This window comes from Anopheles moucheti, chromosome 3 (assembly GCF_943734755.1).
Source record: "Anopheles moucheti chromosome 3, idAnoMoucSN_F20_07, whole genome shotgun sequence".
In the NCBI taxonomy this organism is placed as follows: Eukaryota; Metazoa; Arthropoda; class Insecta; order Diptera; family Culicidae; genus Anopheles; species Anopheles moucheti.
The window spans coordinates 37,869,233-37,882,847 of NC_069141.1; the positions used below are offsets into that span (position 1 = coordinate 37,869,233).

The 13,615-nt window shown below is 40.4% G+C and overlaps 1 protein-coding gene across 1 annotated transcript in view; it reads left to right on the plus strand.

Moving 5' to 3' along the window:
• Window positions 1-13,615, plus strand: part of LOC128304776 (dedicator of cytokinesis protein 9) — an 85,171-nt gene that overhangs the window by 19,130 nt on the left and 52,426 nt on the right. The window lies entirely within an intron of this gene.

Here is a 13,615-nt window from a genome sequence, read left to right on the forward strand (position 1 = left end):
CAACGCGTCACGCCACTAGATCGCGTTTGATCATACACCACAACAAAAGAGGCTAAAGGGCGAACGTTGCGTTTGATAGTGTATTCGGGAGCGATTGCAAGCACCTTGCCGCAGGAATTTGCCACTCGGATGTCAAATCTGCCTTCCGTCACTGCTACCCGTGCATCTGTCGCGATTCGCTCACCGACGTCACAGGGTTGATTAGCGAAACGTGACGATTGTGCAGCATTACACACTTTAGATAATCTTTTTCTTGTTTTCGAGGCACGTACACGGCGTAACACAATTGGCAGGGGTGCTTTGCTCCCTTTCGAGGGACATTATTTTTTGACTTCACTTAGTATGAGTGAATTACAAGATCATGCAGAACTCACAGGAAAATAGACCAATATGAATTAACAGAGCACTTAACGAAATTGAAAGCGGCTTTCTCAAGAGGAAATCACAACTCTTAAACGTCGAACCTACTGACTGAGTGACTCAAACTCAAGCTGGGCCGTTCTCTGGATATGATCGTGTATTTGATCTTTTTGAACATGAACATTTGGATATTTAACTAACTCTGCTCAATATTTTCATATATTCACATACTCATTTATAACTCGCTATGCACACGGTCTGCCGTTCCTTTCCATAACCTATGCTAATCACATGAACCGACTCAAATCGACTAAAACTGTGGGACGAGCGCTGCTTGTTCACTAAGCCCGCGTAGTTCAATCACGAGTGAGCTCGCGTCTTCCGTGTCACTGCCGTTGGTCAAAAAATCAAAACAAAACATCAAAGGACACAAACTCACCAACCAAGCAAGCGAATACGAATTAAATGAACCGTTCGCAACACAGTGTGAAGAACAAGACATCTAGAAATTACACCATCAGGGAGATAACGAGCGCAATGCAATGGACGGAGGAGGGACCGCCGCATTGGTTAAGGTGAAGGTTGAGATTAAATGGCCCCAAAATAAATAGCACAAGGTTTTGCAAAAATCCGTCCCATTTGCAACGGTGTATGTGTCTGTCTTGGGTGCTTTGTTTGGGTAGTGTAACAAGTCTGAAGCTTGTGTGTAGAACAGGTGCCTTGCGGGAGAAATCCCGAGCCATTGGGATGAGCAAAGTGATGTTGGTCCAATCCGAAATGTTGGAAACAACCGTGTCACATCGTCAGTGACAAATGTCACCATTGTGTGCACATTTGACATTGCCAAAGCCGCATGCGCAGTTGATGGTGATGCTTAATTTTTAATTGCATTTTGTTTTGTTTTGCGTCTAAATTCCATGAGAAGGAAAATAAACGCGTAACATATGATAGATAGTGCGCAAGTGTTTTGGAATGTAATTGTGGTAAACTATTGTAAAAAAAACATCATGAACAATTGATACAAGGTTTCAAATGAATTAATAAAAAAACGTGGCACGATTCGTTTAAAACAGTGACGGAGCATAAACATTCCTGTTCATCGTTATCAGGCTACTTCGGCAGACACAATCTAGGCATTTTTTATACATTTAACTAACTATGCAGTACAAAACAAGCTAAAAAACGGGTCAAAGATGAAAACTCTAACGAATGTCTAAATTACGAAGAATTTCTGTGATTAATGCAGTGTTGTTACACGAGCTAAAATGAAAATTGTTGTACACAAATGTTCTAGTTGAAATAATTTTTATTTTTATGTCGATCACCAATCCGTTTTACGAAGCAAAGTTGGTGTATGTAGAACAAACAAATTTGTTTTATCCTTGTGCCCAAATCAATATAATAAGTACCACGACGCTCCAGTGCAAACACACGATGTAACCTCATTAGCAACTTGCGGGTGGGTGTAATATATTTTACACACAGCTAGTACGATAATAAACATTTCAGCAAATATGTTTATCGATGCGTGAAGGTTGGCGCGAAAAAGTAAATAAATGGTGCCAAAATCATGGCATTGGAAGCAGGAAAATCGCACGGAACAAACAAATGTATGGGTACGAATGTTCATTTTATGTATGGATGGATGTTTGGGTCTAATGGCCCACTATTGGATGTGTTTGACTCCAAACAACGTTTGAAGAGTTTATTTTTATCTAAAGCATTTCATTAATCGTTTAAAGAGCATTCCTGTACTCTATTTCCGCAGTTGATTCCGTAACGAATCAAAAACTAGAACAAAATCGCATGATTTAACACATCACGCACGTTTGTTGCGAACTCGCCCACTCGAAGCGTGTAATTGCGACGAGGAGCGAAATTTTACAGCTTAATGCTAATGAGCGACAAATGACTGAGAGTGTGATGTTCCATCGTACATCCATCGTCGAAGCGACACATTCAGATACAGCGCAGGTAGCACGAAAAAAGCTGCTGGTTTGGAAATGAAATTGAATGTCAATGAACTAGCCTAGTGAAGGTAATTTCGTACAGCTCAATGTTTGGTAATTGATGTAACCACTTCTGTCTGGCATTCCGACGCGATCGTTCCAGACGAATGTGCAAAGCGGGGGGTGATAATCCACACACAACAAAAAAAAAACTTTCCCTACTTTGCATTGTCGTTTTCTAGTCGTTTCGATTGGTTTACCGCGCATAACCTTCTAGTGATGAGGGTAATAGGCTGTAATTAGTTAATTTAAACGCAACGTTTTAGCTGCTGTCTTTCGGTGTGTGCGTTGCAATGTGGCTCGTTTTTTCCATAGAACGTGTTAAATGCAAAAGAAAGAGCAGCAAATTCATGGAGTCATCTTATTTGAATTGAATGACAGCTATGTTGAATGTTGACAGATAATTAACGGATAAAATTTTAGAAAGATGAATCTCGTCTAAGAAATTTTGTACATTTTTTTGTTAAAACTTATGCACTTTTGCGACGTTCTAATTGATTTAAATGAAAAAGTATACTTCAGTTCTTAAAATAAGCAATATTAAATTATACCTTTTTCCTGCTGAAGACACGATTGTAAAACGTCAGAAACTTCATCAGATTTTTCACAAATTCAGTCGCTCTTCATTTTTTCAGTCCGTTAATTAACGGATCGTTTGTGTACTGACCTTCCATACCTGGTGGTGGCAGGTGCCGTGTTGCGAGTAAATAATAATGCTGTTTGGAAATAAAATACATTAACACATCACGAAGCCTTACACTTAGGCTTGGCGGCGAACTAGCGCAGCGAACGATCGATCAGTCCGCCACTGCTGTTGGTTTGTTTTGTATTTTTCTCGGAGAGGTGTGAATTTTAACAAATGTTCCAGTTCTATTCCGTTTGATTTTCGTTTGTTTGTTACAATGTTGTTCATCCGTGTGGCTGATCTATTTACAACAAACGACGTGACTGACGGAGAGTTTCTGACGTAGTCTTCAACAATGTTTCTTCGTTTAATAAAAAAATATATTAAGGTGCGTCCCATGGTGTTCATTCAAGCATTTCCAAGCAAGCAGAATCTCTGTAGAATGTCCTCAACGAGAAAGGAAGAAACATTTTCCAAAATGTCCTCTAGCCGTTTGTATATTCGAAATAATAATGTCCATTAAAATTCCTACCCATTTTCAATTCTGAATTATTGTTTTTATAATATCGTTGCTCTAATAATTATCAATCTATACGGCTGTACAAATATATGCAATGCTTTACTGCATCTTGTAAAATGTTAACCTATTTAGCACAATATTTACGCACACAAACATTACGACTGCAATGGCACTTGAACTATTGTATTACTAATTCCAAAATGTACATACTTTGTGTTGTCTCACTCACATGCATCCCTCTCTAACTTGATCGTTTGATCGCTTGTATGTAGAACAGCGGAAAATAATATTTTCTTTGTTTTCATTTTTCTCTTTTACTTTCAGGTAAGTGCTTTACGAAGAAAACAACAAACTCCCTCGTACATCCTCACTGGATGTGTAGAGATGATGCTGTGCTTTGGTTAAGCCAGGATCCAGAAGGGCATTCTGTTATTTGGCGTTTTCTCAAGTTCTGTCTGTTTTCGGTTTCACATCATTTAATATTTTACATGCATATTGTTTTGCGCCATACATAATCCTTTCTCATCCCTGCACATTTTTGCATATTATTAACACCTTGACCCTTTGGCGAAGGACGCGCCGCTCGGTAGACACCGCTCGGTCGCTTTATTTTGTTGCGAACAAAAAAAAATCTAATTATGCTTGGCTTTGGTATTAATCTACCTCCCTGCAGGAGATCGCACGGAACGAGTGCATCGTCCGCTTACATCCGTTGGCTTTGCCATAAATATTAAAAAATAAGCGCTCCTAAACAAAACCTTACCTGCCGTTTCGGATTTGCCCGTTTTGCCGAATTACCATGGGTCTGTCAATTTCTGCCCTGGCGTGAAAGATTAACCAGACTGTAGCGGGGGTCAAATGCAGCGTGGCAGCTAGTTGTGAGCGAATGTGTTTTTCATTATGTGGTGCATTTCACACCGTGACCAATAACCTACCGGTCGCTTCGGGGCCATGATGGTTTTCTCGTTTGCGGAATGTCCACCAAAAGTTTGATTCCAGCCTGATGATCCAGCGTACCGGCTTCGCTTTTACGTCTTTACTTCGTCAGCGACTTTACGATTTTATGGTTCTACTGATTCTTGGTGTTGCATTTTCGCGCCTCCACGCGTGTATATGCTGTTTATGATTTATATGCTTGATTTTTTGGATGCATTCGTTTATTCGCAAAATTTCGAATGAAGTTAACCGAAGCGAGTGAACAGGTAGAAGCGATATATTCGTTATCCATTCTGGCTGCTGCATTCTGCAGTGCAACGGCTCCCAAGGGAAGCATAAATTTTGGCTTTTAACAGCATCGTGGATTTTTATGATTGTTGTTGCTCCGGTGTAACAAAAAAACCTGCAAAGCAAAAAACATTTAACAAAAGAACAATCAAAGATTCTTTCTGCCAGTTTCTGTCCCTTTTGCTCGAGTGTGGCAAGCAGAGACGGTTTCTATGGTTTTGGAACGTGACTGCAGAAGAACATTATTACTGCGTCCGGCCAATTGCTTGAACCGCTCATTTGCCTGTAGAGTGTGTGGGGAATTGCATGTTACCTGGTAAATACGCTGAGTTTTGCATTTTGCACAAACGATGAATTTCGCTGGGTTTGTACGATCACTACGAACTGCATAAATTGTGCATCACAGGTACAATACAGTTGCGGTTGTTTTCATCGCGGATGCGTTGGGATTGTCCATGTGTTTCTCTTGTTTTACATGAATCTGTCTCAATACACAGACATTGTTTAACAATGCAAACAATGCTAGATATGTTTCATTTGCTTCTTATTTTATAGATTAAATATTTATCTTTTGTGTACGATAAAGTTGTTGTACAAAACATTAAGTATTCTCACCACAAAATGTGATTAATGTTTAATGGAATGATAATGAAATGTTTATAGTTCATAAAAATCATAGTTTGAAGATTAAATCTCCAGCATTTTGAACAGAATTTTGGTGTGGCAAAATATTTCATTGTGATTTGTTAGTTAATTCTAAATGTAATTCATTTACTCTCGAAAATTTACGTCCGCTAGATATATCATATTGGGCCATAGTGCACAACCAGTCCATGTAGTTCCACTAGCGACCACCAGGTGTCTGAGTGTGGCTCATTTTCGAATTTGCTCATTTTAATTCAACGTGTCTTTATCTACGCGTGATTTATGAATTTATAAAACAGTTTTGTTTGTGGATTTAGGACTATACAGACTTTTACATCTATAAACGATAGTACATTTAAATTCTCTAAGTGCTTTATTTTTTCTCTTGCACTTTTGTGCTTTATTAATCTATTTTTTATTAAAACAATTTATTTTAAAGAAAAAGGATGAAACTGAGTGAATTTGAGGATGATGATCGATAAAAAACAAGAAACTAGAATCATATGAGTTATGCTACTGGCACGTGCAAGCATAGCAAGAAAGAGAGAACAGATTACTGCTCCAAAGAGACGCAATTTCGCTGTGGGAAGGCGAAATAGCAAGCAAACGAACATGCTTCTTCTCTCTTCCATTTCCACTTTTCACTAAGGGGCAGTATCGACCAAAATTCAGGCAAAAATTCATTTTAATCTCTATCAGCTGTATTGTTTGATTTGAGTAGCGGAAAACATAATTTGTTATTCGAAAGCTAAAATATCGATAATTTTGCTTCTTCTATTTCCATTTTTTCCTTTGCTATATGAAATTACTAAAAAAACGCATAAATTTTTAACATTTTTACTTAAACTTTTTATGTGCTTGTATTTATAATTATTTTTTATTTTTAGAAGCTTATTAAAACATATTAAAAATATAAAAACGACTCTACGGCCATTACACTTTTGTCCGATTTGTGCCCACCGTGCCGTAGTCACAACCACGAAGCCGCTCGCACGTGGGGTTGGACGGAATTGTTATTATTTTGATCGAATCAGTCGTCGCGAGAAGATCGTCTGGTCGTCTGGTGCGGCGGCAGCGTGTTGCTGCCGGTGCTGTTGCACTAGGCCGCAGCGCGTTATAATTCCAGTATGTTTTTCCTGCATGTCGTGCCCGAAAAAAGTGTGGAGAAACGATGCGTCCTTTTGCACCATTTAAATGATGAAAGGAAACTCAGGGAGCAGGAAGCGTAGAAAGTGATGTAGTGTATGGTGTTTTGTGTTTAACCCCTCCATGGTGCCCACTACAGCCGGCGTTTGGGTCCCCTCTTTCATCTGTCTACTTCCACTGATGCGTTTGACAGCTGTCATATTAGCTGTTTAATAGCTTCCACGCGCGTGTCCTGTGCAGCGGTGGAAACTCGATCAAATTACAACTTCCAAGTCAACCGCATGACTGTCGACGGAAGGCGGAAATGCGGATGTAAACAAATTAGCACCTAATAGTTTGCGCTTACCTACCTACACCATCCGAAAGCGGCCGGAAACTGTTTCGTCATTGCTTACTTTGTGAAGTTTATAAAAGATATTCTTTTAAGCGTGTTTGTGATAAATGGTAACGATGAAATGTAGATAAGTAGTGCCTATTTTACCCGCCTTTTATGCACCAAAAGGTTTTGTAAATAGTTTAGCCGTAATGATGAATAGTTTTTAAACAGTCGTTCCCAAATGAAAGTAGTGTTTTGTGTTGGTAATGCTGAAATTCAAATGTTTAAGTTCGCATCACGGCGATGGAATAATGTTGATATAATGTGTGTGCCTATGTTGTTCCCAAATGTGTGAGTTCAGAATCAATCAAGTGATCAAGAATTGTCTTTGATCACAAAACAACGAACAACCCTTCAATTCAAGGTAAATTGCAACAACTGCCCAAAGTAATATTTTTCGTTACTCAAATCTCTTTTGTTGTTAAACTCAAAGTTCTCAAAGAATTCGAATTAAATTCGTACATTCTACAACTGATAATCCTGTTTACATGTTTTAATGTTGTACCATGTTTAATACCTTACACATAAAGCACAAATTAATCGTATGCCAAATGATGTGATCATAATTTTAGCCAAATACTTTAATCATACAGTTTATTGCGCTCCACCAACCTTCTCACGGTGCATTAAAAGCATGAAATTGGATTTATGATCCTCTCATGCACATGCTGTTAATTTGTTTCCGCAGCGGAGACGGCCGTTAAGGAAGGGAATACGGAACGTAAAGATTTTTGATTTGGCAAAAGAATTCGTAAACCCCGAATTCACCGTGAAGCTGTTGAATGCCGAACGAATCGTCCCTTCGCTTCATTATCGTAGCGGAAACCGCGCTCGGTATGTACTGCACGGATGGGGATTGAGGCAGCAACGGGTGAAGGATGGTTATTAATGAATTAGACGAAATGCAAACATATTTCATGTGATCAAGGTCTTCCTCCGTTTTGGCTCGCACTCGGGAAGAAATCAAACCATGCAACAATGGACGGGATTTTTGGGTTTGGGTATCCAAAAAAGTAACAAGAATCAAACAAAACCTACCCAGCGCAATCGTTTGGTGTTGATTGAGAAAGACGCAACAAATATAGGGCTTAGTCGTGTTGAGATCTGCCCGGTGGAAGGGAAGCGGTAGATGGATCAACGCAAAACAATAGCATTCCTGGCCAGAGTTAGGCCACCCTAAGCCGGCCGGAGGTTCCATTCGCGCATCATTCAGCTTTAAAAAGGGGTACTGTGAAGTGTAAATTAAAAAAGACCAATGCTGAGATGGTTTTTTTTTATTTCGCCTCTTATTTTGCCGTCGTGCTTATTATTACCGCGGGTGGTGGTCCTGAATTGCTTTTTTTATTATTTGCTGCTTTCTCATTCAAAGCAAATGCTTCATAAATGTTTAGAAGCAGTTGGTGATTAACATTTTCGAGTACTTCCTTCTTGAATAGCTCCAATAGAGAGTAAAAATATAGAAATTGAATAATGGAAATAAAAATACTAGCTAGAGAAATGAATTGTGAATGATGCTTAACATTAAATTAATTGAAAGGTCGCAATGAGGATCATGTGCACATGTACAACAACTAGCACACAGCGGAGAATGTTCTCACATTTCGTTCGAATTCTTGAATGCTGGTTTGAATTATCGTAGCATTTTTATGCTTAAAAATATCTGGCCTCACGAGCCATCACTGTCTAATTATATCACGTGCGCTCTCCCTCGGATTCTTTTGCTGATCTTCAACCATCATCGTACCTTTTGATGCGCGTCTAGCCATCTCGCATCTGATAAATCTTATTCAGGGATCCCAAAGAGATGAACGGTTCCCTACCGTTGGTACGTCCTCTTGTCAAGAGTATCGTTCTCGTTTCTATATTTTTGAAAGAAATATAGAACTAAAGCCTCTTCCCGTGGCCGAACAAATCAGATCGGAATCTTCCAGTAACAGGGAACGCATCCACGTCTAACCGAATGGAGATTATTTTTCTGTCTGCCGAGAAGCACAAAGATACTTAGGCAAGTATCTAGCATGTACCCTCGTGTCAGCCCTCCGGTTCAGTCGACACTCCTCTTCACACCGAACCCTGCGATGTACTGTAAGAATTTAGCGTATTTTTTGCTTTATTTTTGGATAGTCATTACTTGACGTTCCTTTGGGTCAATGGAAGTAGATTAATTGGTGTATCCCACCCCTCCCGGAGCACCAAACGGAGAAGGATACGACCGTAAGCATGCGGGGAATGTATTATTTTCATTCTGTGCACCACCTTGATTTGGTACAGGAGGGTGGCAATTACCCATTCCCATTCGGGTCCCGACCCGACCAGCTCGACCGCGGAAAGGCGGAATGGTCCACAAACATCATCTCATCGGTTCGATTCCCGTGATCACCTACGGGGAAGTTGTCTTGCGGTTTTGTGGTTTCGGTGAGAGGGTTTTGTCTTATATTCTATTTTCCTTCCGTGCCGTGCAGAAGTCTTTCCGAGAAGTCCAACGGTATGACGGGGCCTGGCCGTAACCGGTGATGAGTTTTTGGTTCGATCTGTTGACCGCGTGTTTCGGATTCGATGATTTGTGAATGGCTTTCAATTAGAAACGTACCGGGGTGGTTCAAGTACGAATGTTAATTAAAATAATTATATTTTTGGTGCCAACAGTTTGATTGTGTGCTTGGTGGATGCATAGCGACGTATCGTTCGGTTTGTTATGTTTGAAGATGCTCTGATGCCGTTTACGATACGATTTCTTATTCTTCGCATGTAATGACCGATAATTTGAATCATGTTTGTTGTACTGCATATGATTTGGAGCTTGTTTTGAGTGGAAACCCTCGAAAGGTTGGTCTGAAGCATGATAATAACTGAACATTGTTGTTCGGGGTTTGTAAAATCCTGTCATCTTCACGTTTTGGACAATGTCTAAAAATAGGATTTGGTCTTTTGTGAATATGATTTCTATTGTAGCAGCACCATTCCTACTCCAACCTAACCTTGCTCGCTTGCTAATCTTTCCATCTACAAACGAGCAAACCGCCCACATTGTATTCATTCGGCAATGTGTGCCAGAGCAGAGGATCTGATTGATTCGCTGTTTATGTACCCAGACCCAGAGGATGGGGACAGCAAAAAAAAAGGGAGGCACGGTTACGGAACGCCCTACGATCAACACTTTACTAATCAAAATTAATGATATTTCTTCTCAATTCAATTACAATTCGGCAAGGGCTCCCTTTTGAGCGGGTTCTCGCGTGCAAATGAATTCAGGCCGCCTCGCTCCCATCCCAAGAATGGGGAGGAAAAGGAGCGGAGTTGTTTCTTTTGCGCTTTCTCGAAGCCACACAGGCCAAAGCACCGCGTTTGGAGAAATCACGATCGACGAATGCGTTTGCTGGTTGCCGCGGTCCTCCTCCCCGAAAATAGTCGCGCTAAACATCGCGCTGTGGAATCGTGCATGATGCCTAATTTTCCAATCGCTGCTTTGAGCTGCGTTCGATTTGCTGGCGGCTCGATCGGTCCGGGATCAACTATGTTGAACTCGTTAATTTCTTCTAATCATGGTTTGGGCCCCCGATGAGTTGGTGTTTTGTATCGCAACTTTTTTTTCTTGTGTGTGAGCTGGCACCAGTTAACCTTTAGTAGTAGGTGAACTGAACAAGATATGGAACGTATCCGTTTGGAAAGAGTCATTGAATAGAAATATCTTTTCACTCCAGTGAGAAGTGCTTCATAAAGGTACAGGGTATCCTACAATTCTTTGACAGTTTTCCAAGATTTTTTGACTGCGTCCCATTAATTTTTGAATGCGTCCCACAATTTTTTGACTGCGTCCCATATATTTTTGAAAACGTCTCGAGGTTTTTGACGGTTTCTTATATATTTTTGAATTCGTTCCGAGGTTTTTTTTTACGGTTTCCCAAATAGTTTTAAATGCTACTTTAAATAAATTGTCTTTCGCTAAACCGCAGCATCATGCAATTGTATTGAACCACATATAAGAAAGAGAAGGTCACAGGTTCAGATGCATTCATGGAAAACCGTTTCCCCGAAAACCGATCAATGCTTGATCTACCTTCAACATCTTTCTTTCTTGTGTATCGGCACAACAACCTCAAGAAGCCTGAGCCTATCATTTCTGGCTTTCTTTGTCTCTATACATCCGTAGTTGGATAGTCTGTCCTGTGTACAGAAAATTGATCTGGATGAGATTTTGGACTGGTTCTGCCGTGTGGAGACCGGCGCCAATACCTATACATCACCGGACTGCCCCAATCAAAAAACCTCGGAACGAATTCAAAAATATATGAGACGCAGTCAAAAAATTGTGGGACGGATTCAAAAATATATGAGACGCAGTCAAAAAATCTCGGGACGGATTCAAAAATTGATGGGAAACTGTCAAAGAATTGCGGGATACCCTGTAAAAAGACACAGAATTGCATTAAATCATAAGTAAAATGTATTTTCCACGAAAACCGTAATAATAATCGTGCTTCGTACTTATTTTAAACATTGAAATACAGTGTTATACTCTCCCTGAACATTGTCACCGTTCATTGGCTGCTGCATTATTTATGTTGCTACCCATTGTGCGGTACGTTTTAGTGATCTTGCAACGCTCTCTGGTTCACTTTCGGAAACCCATCCGGCACATTCAGCCGGTGAACAAAAGCAAGTTTCACAACCGCAACCACAAAATTGAATTTGCTGCAAACGCAGCCGGGGTCCCCCAGTGTCTGCCGGAAATTGGCTTAGAAAGCAACGCATTGCAGGGCCATTGCAGCCCGTTGCATCCGATGCGCTCGAAGGCGACACACCCAAAACACCGGTCAGCCGATTCACAACTTCCGAAGGCAAAATCTAACTTTTCGTTATTTTCATTTATTTAAACCTGATTGTTCCACTGTGTCACAACATTTCCGGTACCACACCTCAATTCCACATTCGATTAGAAAAGCGTGTCTGTTTTCGGGCGAGAGAAAACGCCGATCATCAACCATGGAATGACCCGATGTTTGTCGTGTCACCAAATATTTCTTCCCCACATAGGCACACGGGCACACAACAAGTATGATGTTTAAATTGTGGTTGTTTGCGGGGAAAAAAATCGTTTTGGAGGCTTATTTACGAGTTGTCGCACGTCCAGCCCAGATCTCCACTTCCATGCTCTATCCACCAGCGGGCTCTTAAGCATTCTTCCGTCCCGCCATCGATGGTGGCTAATTTATTAATATCCGATCTAACGCTTTTTATCGCCCGGCTTTTCTCTCCCGGTCGGAGGTGTCTGGCTGGGTTAGTCTAGATATTGGACGGGTCGATTATTGCCTCCACTGAAATCACGGCTGAAGCTACGAGGGTGAGGTTTGGCACTGTTAGCCGGTCCAATAAAGATCACTCCGTGGGGCTCAGGATGCGGCCAATGCGCGCGTGTTCGAAGTTAGTTTTATTTGTCAACTTTATTTCTCCGTTTACGATCCGCTTGACTTGGGAGACTTGGTGTGGTTGTTTTAAGCCACGACGATCCCTAATGAAAGCCTGAGCGAGGGTGTTTTCTACTTCGAGATATAATATAATGAAATGTCAAAAATTCGTTAACAAAATATTCGTTGTTTAAAATACTTTAGCTCGCTTAGCCGCGTCCGGATTTGTACATCAATAAATTTGGAATTTAGTTCGCAAAATAAAATGTTTTTTGCTGGATTTTCCAATAACTTTAATATCTTCAGCCAGCTGTATTTGGAGTGTGTTGTATCGTAAATTAAAACAATAAAACTCGAATAAACTCCCTTTCTCAACTCCGCTCTTTATTTGTGTTAGCTTCCTTCCACGGAGCACGGCCGCGTCCAATTAATAACGCAAATTTATGCTATTAAGCTCGAGTCAAAGGTGTGTACAAATGATTTTGGGGGCAATTGAACCTATCTTCGTTTGGCGCGAGAAGCACTTCTCGAAAACGGCTGGGACGGTTCGAGGAAGAACTGCACAGATCGATTTTTTGGCACACCACACACACAGGCTACGGGTACGGTCGTTGCGTGCGTTTCCATGCGCGAATCACCAACGTGCGTTGGAAGCAGATGGTGAGGATGGCCGATGATGATGGTTATGTGATTCGTAAGTAGTCGTCGCAGCATGGCACGGCGAAAGCTTGCGGCTAATTCGATCGATCGCGAACGTCAGGGATCTGGGGAAAACGCAAACAGGAAAAGGAATGCTATCACGGCGACGATGGAATGTTTTTTTTTATCGTTCGTATAATTCCATTTTTTATTGAAATTGGTGTTTTACCTCGGGACCGCGTTAAGATCACCATTTAGACAAATTTATGAAGCTATTATACTAATTAATTCAAAATTTGTAGAGTGGGAGATATGTACATAAGAAAAGTGTGTGTATATGTTTCTTTTTTATAGTGATGTCTCCTGATTTTTTTTTTTGTTAAAATCTGCCTACATTTTTGAGGATAATAGTTTTGTTTATTCTATTTGATAAAGCAAAGATTAAAGAGCAAAGAAGCGAAAATAAATCGAAAACAAATTAATGAAACGGCTGCTAATTCAAATGAGCTAAAATATCATTCATTTGTTTGTATTTTTATTTCCAACTGTTATCTGCTGTACGTCCCGTAAATTCTCTTTTACTAATGTGAGTCATTTCTCATCACGAACAAAAAACTGGATCAATGCAATAACGTGAAATGAACAGGAATTACATCTTACCCACCA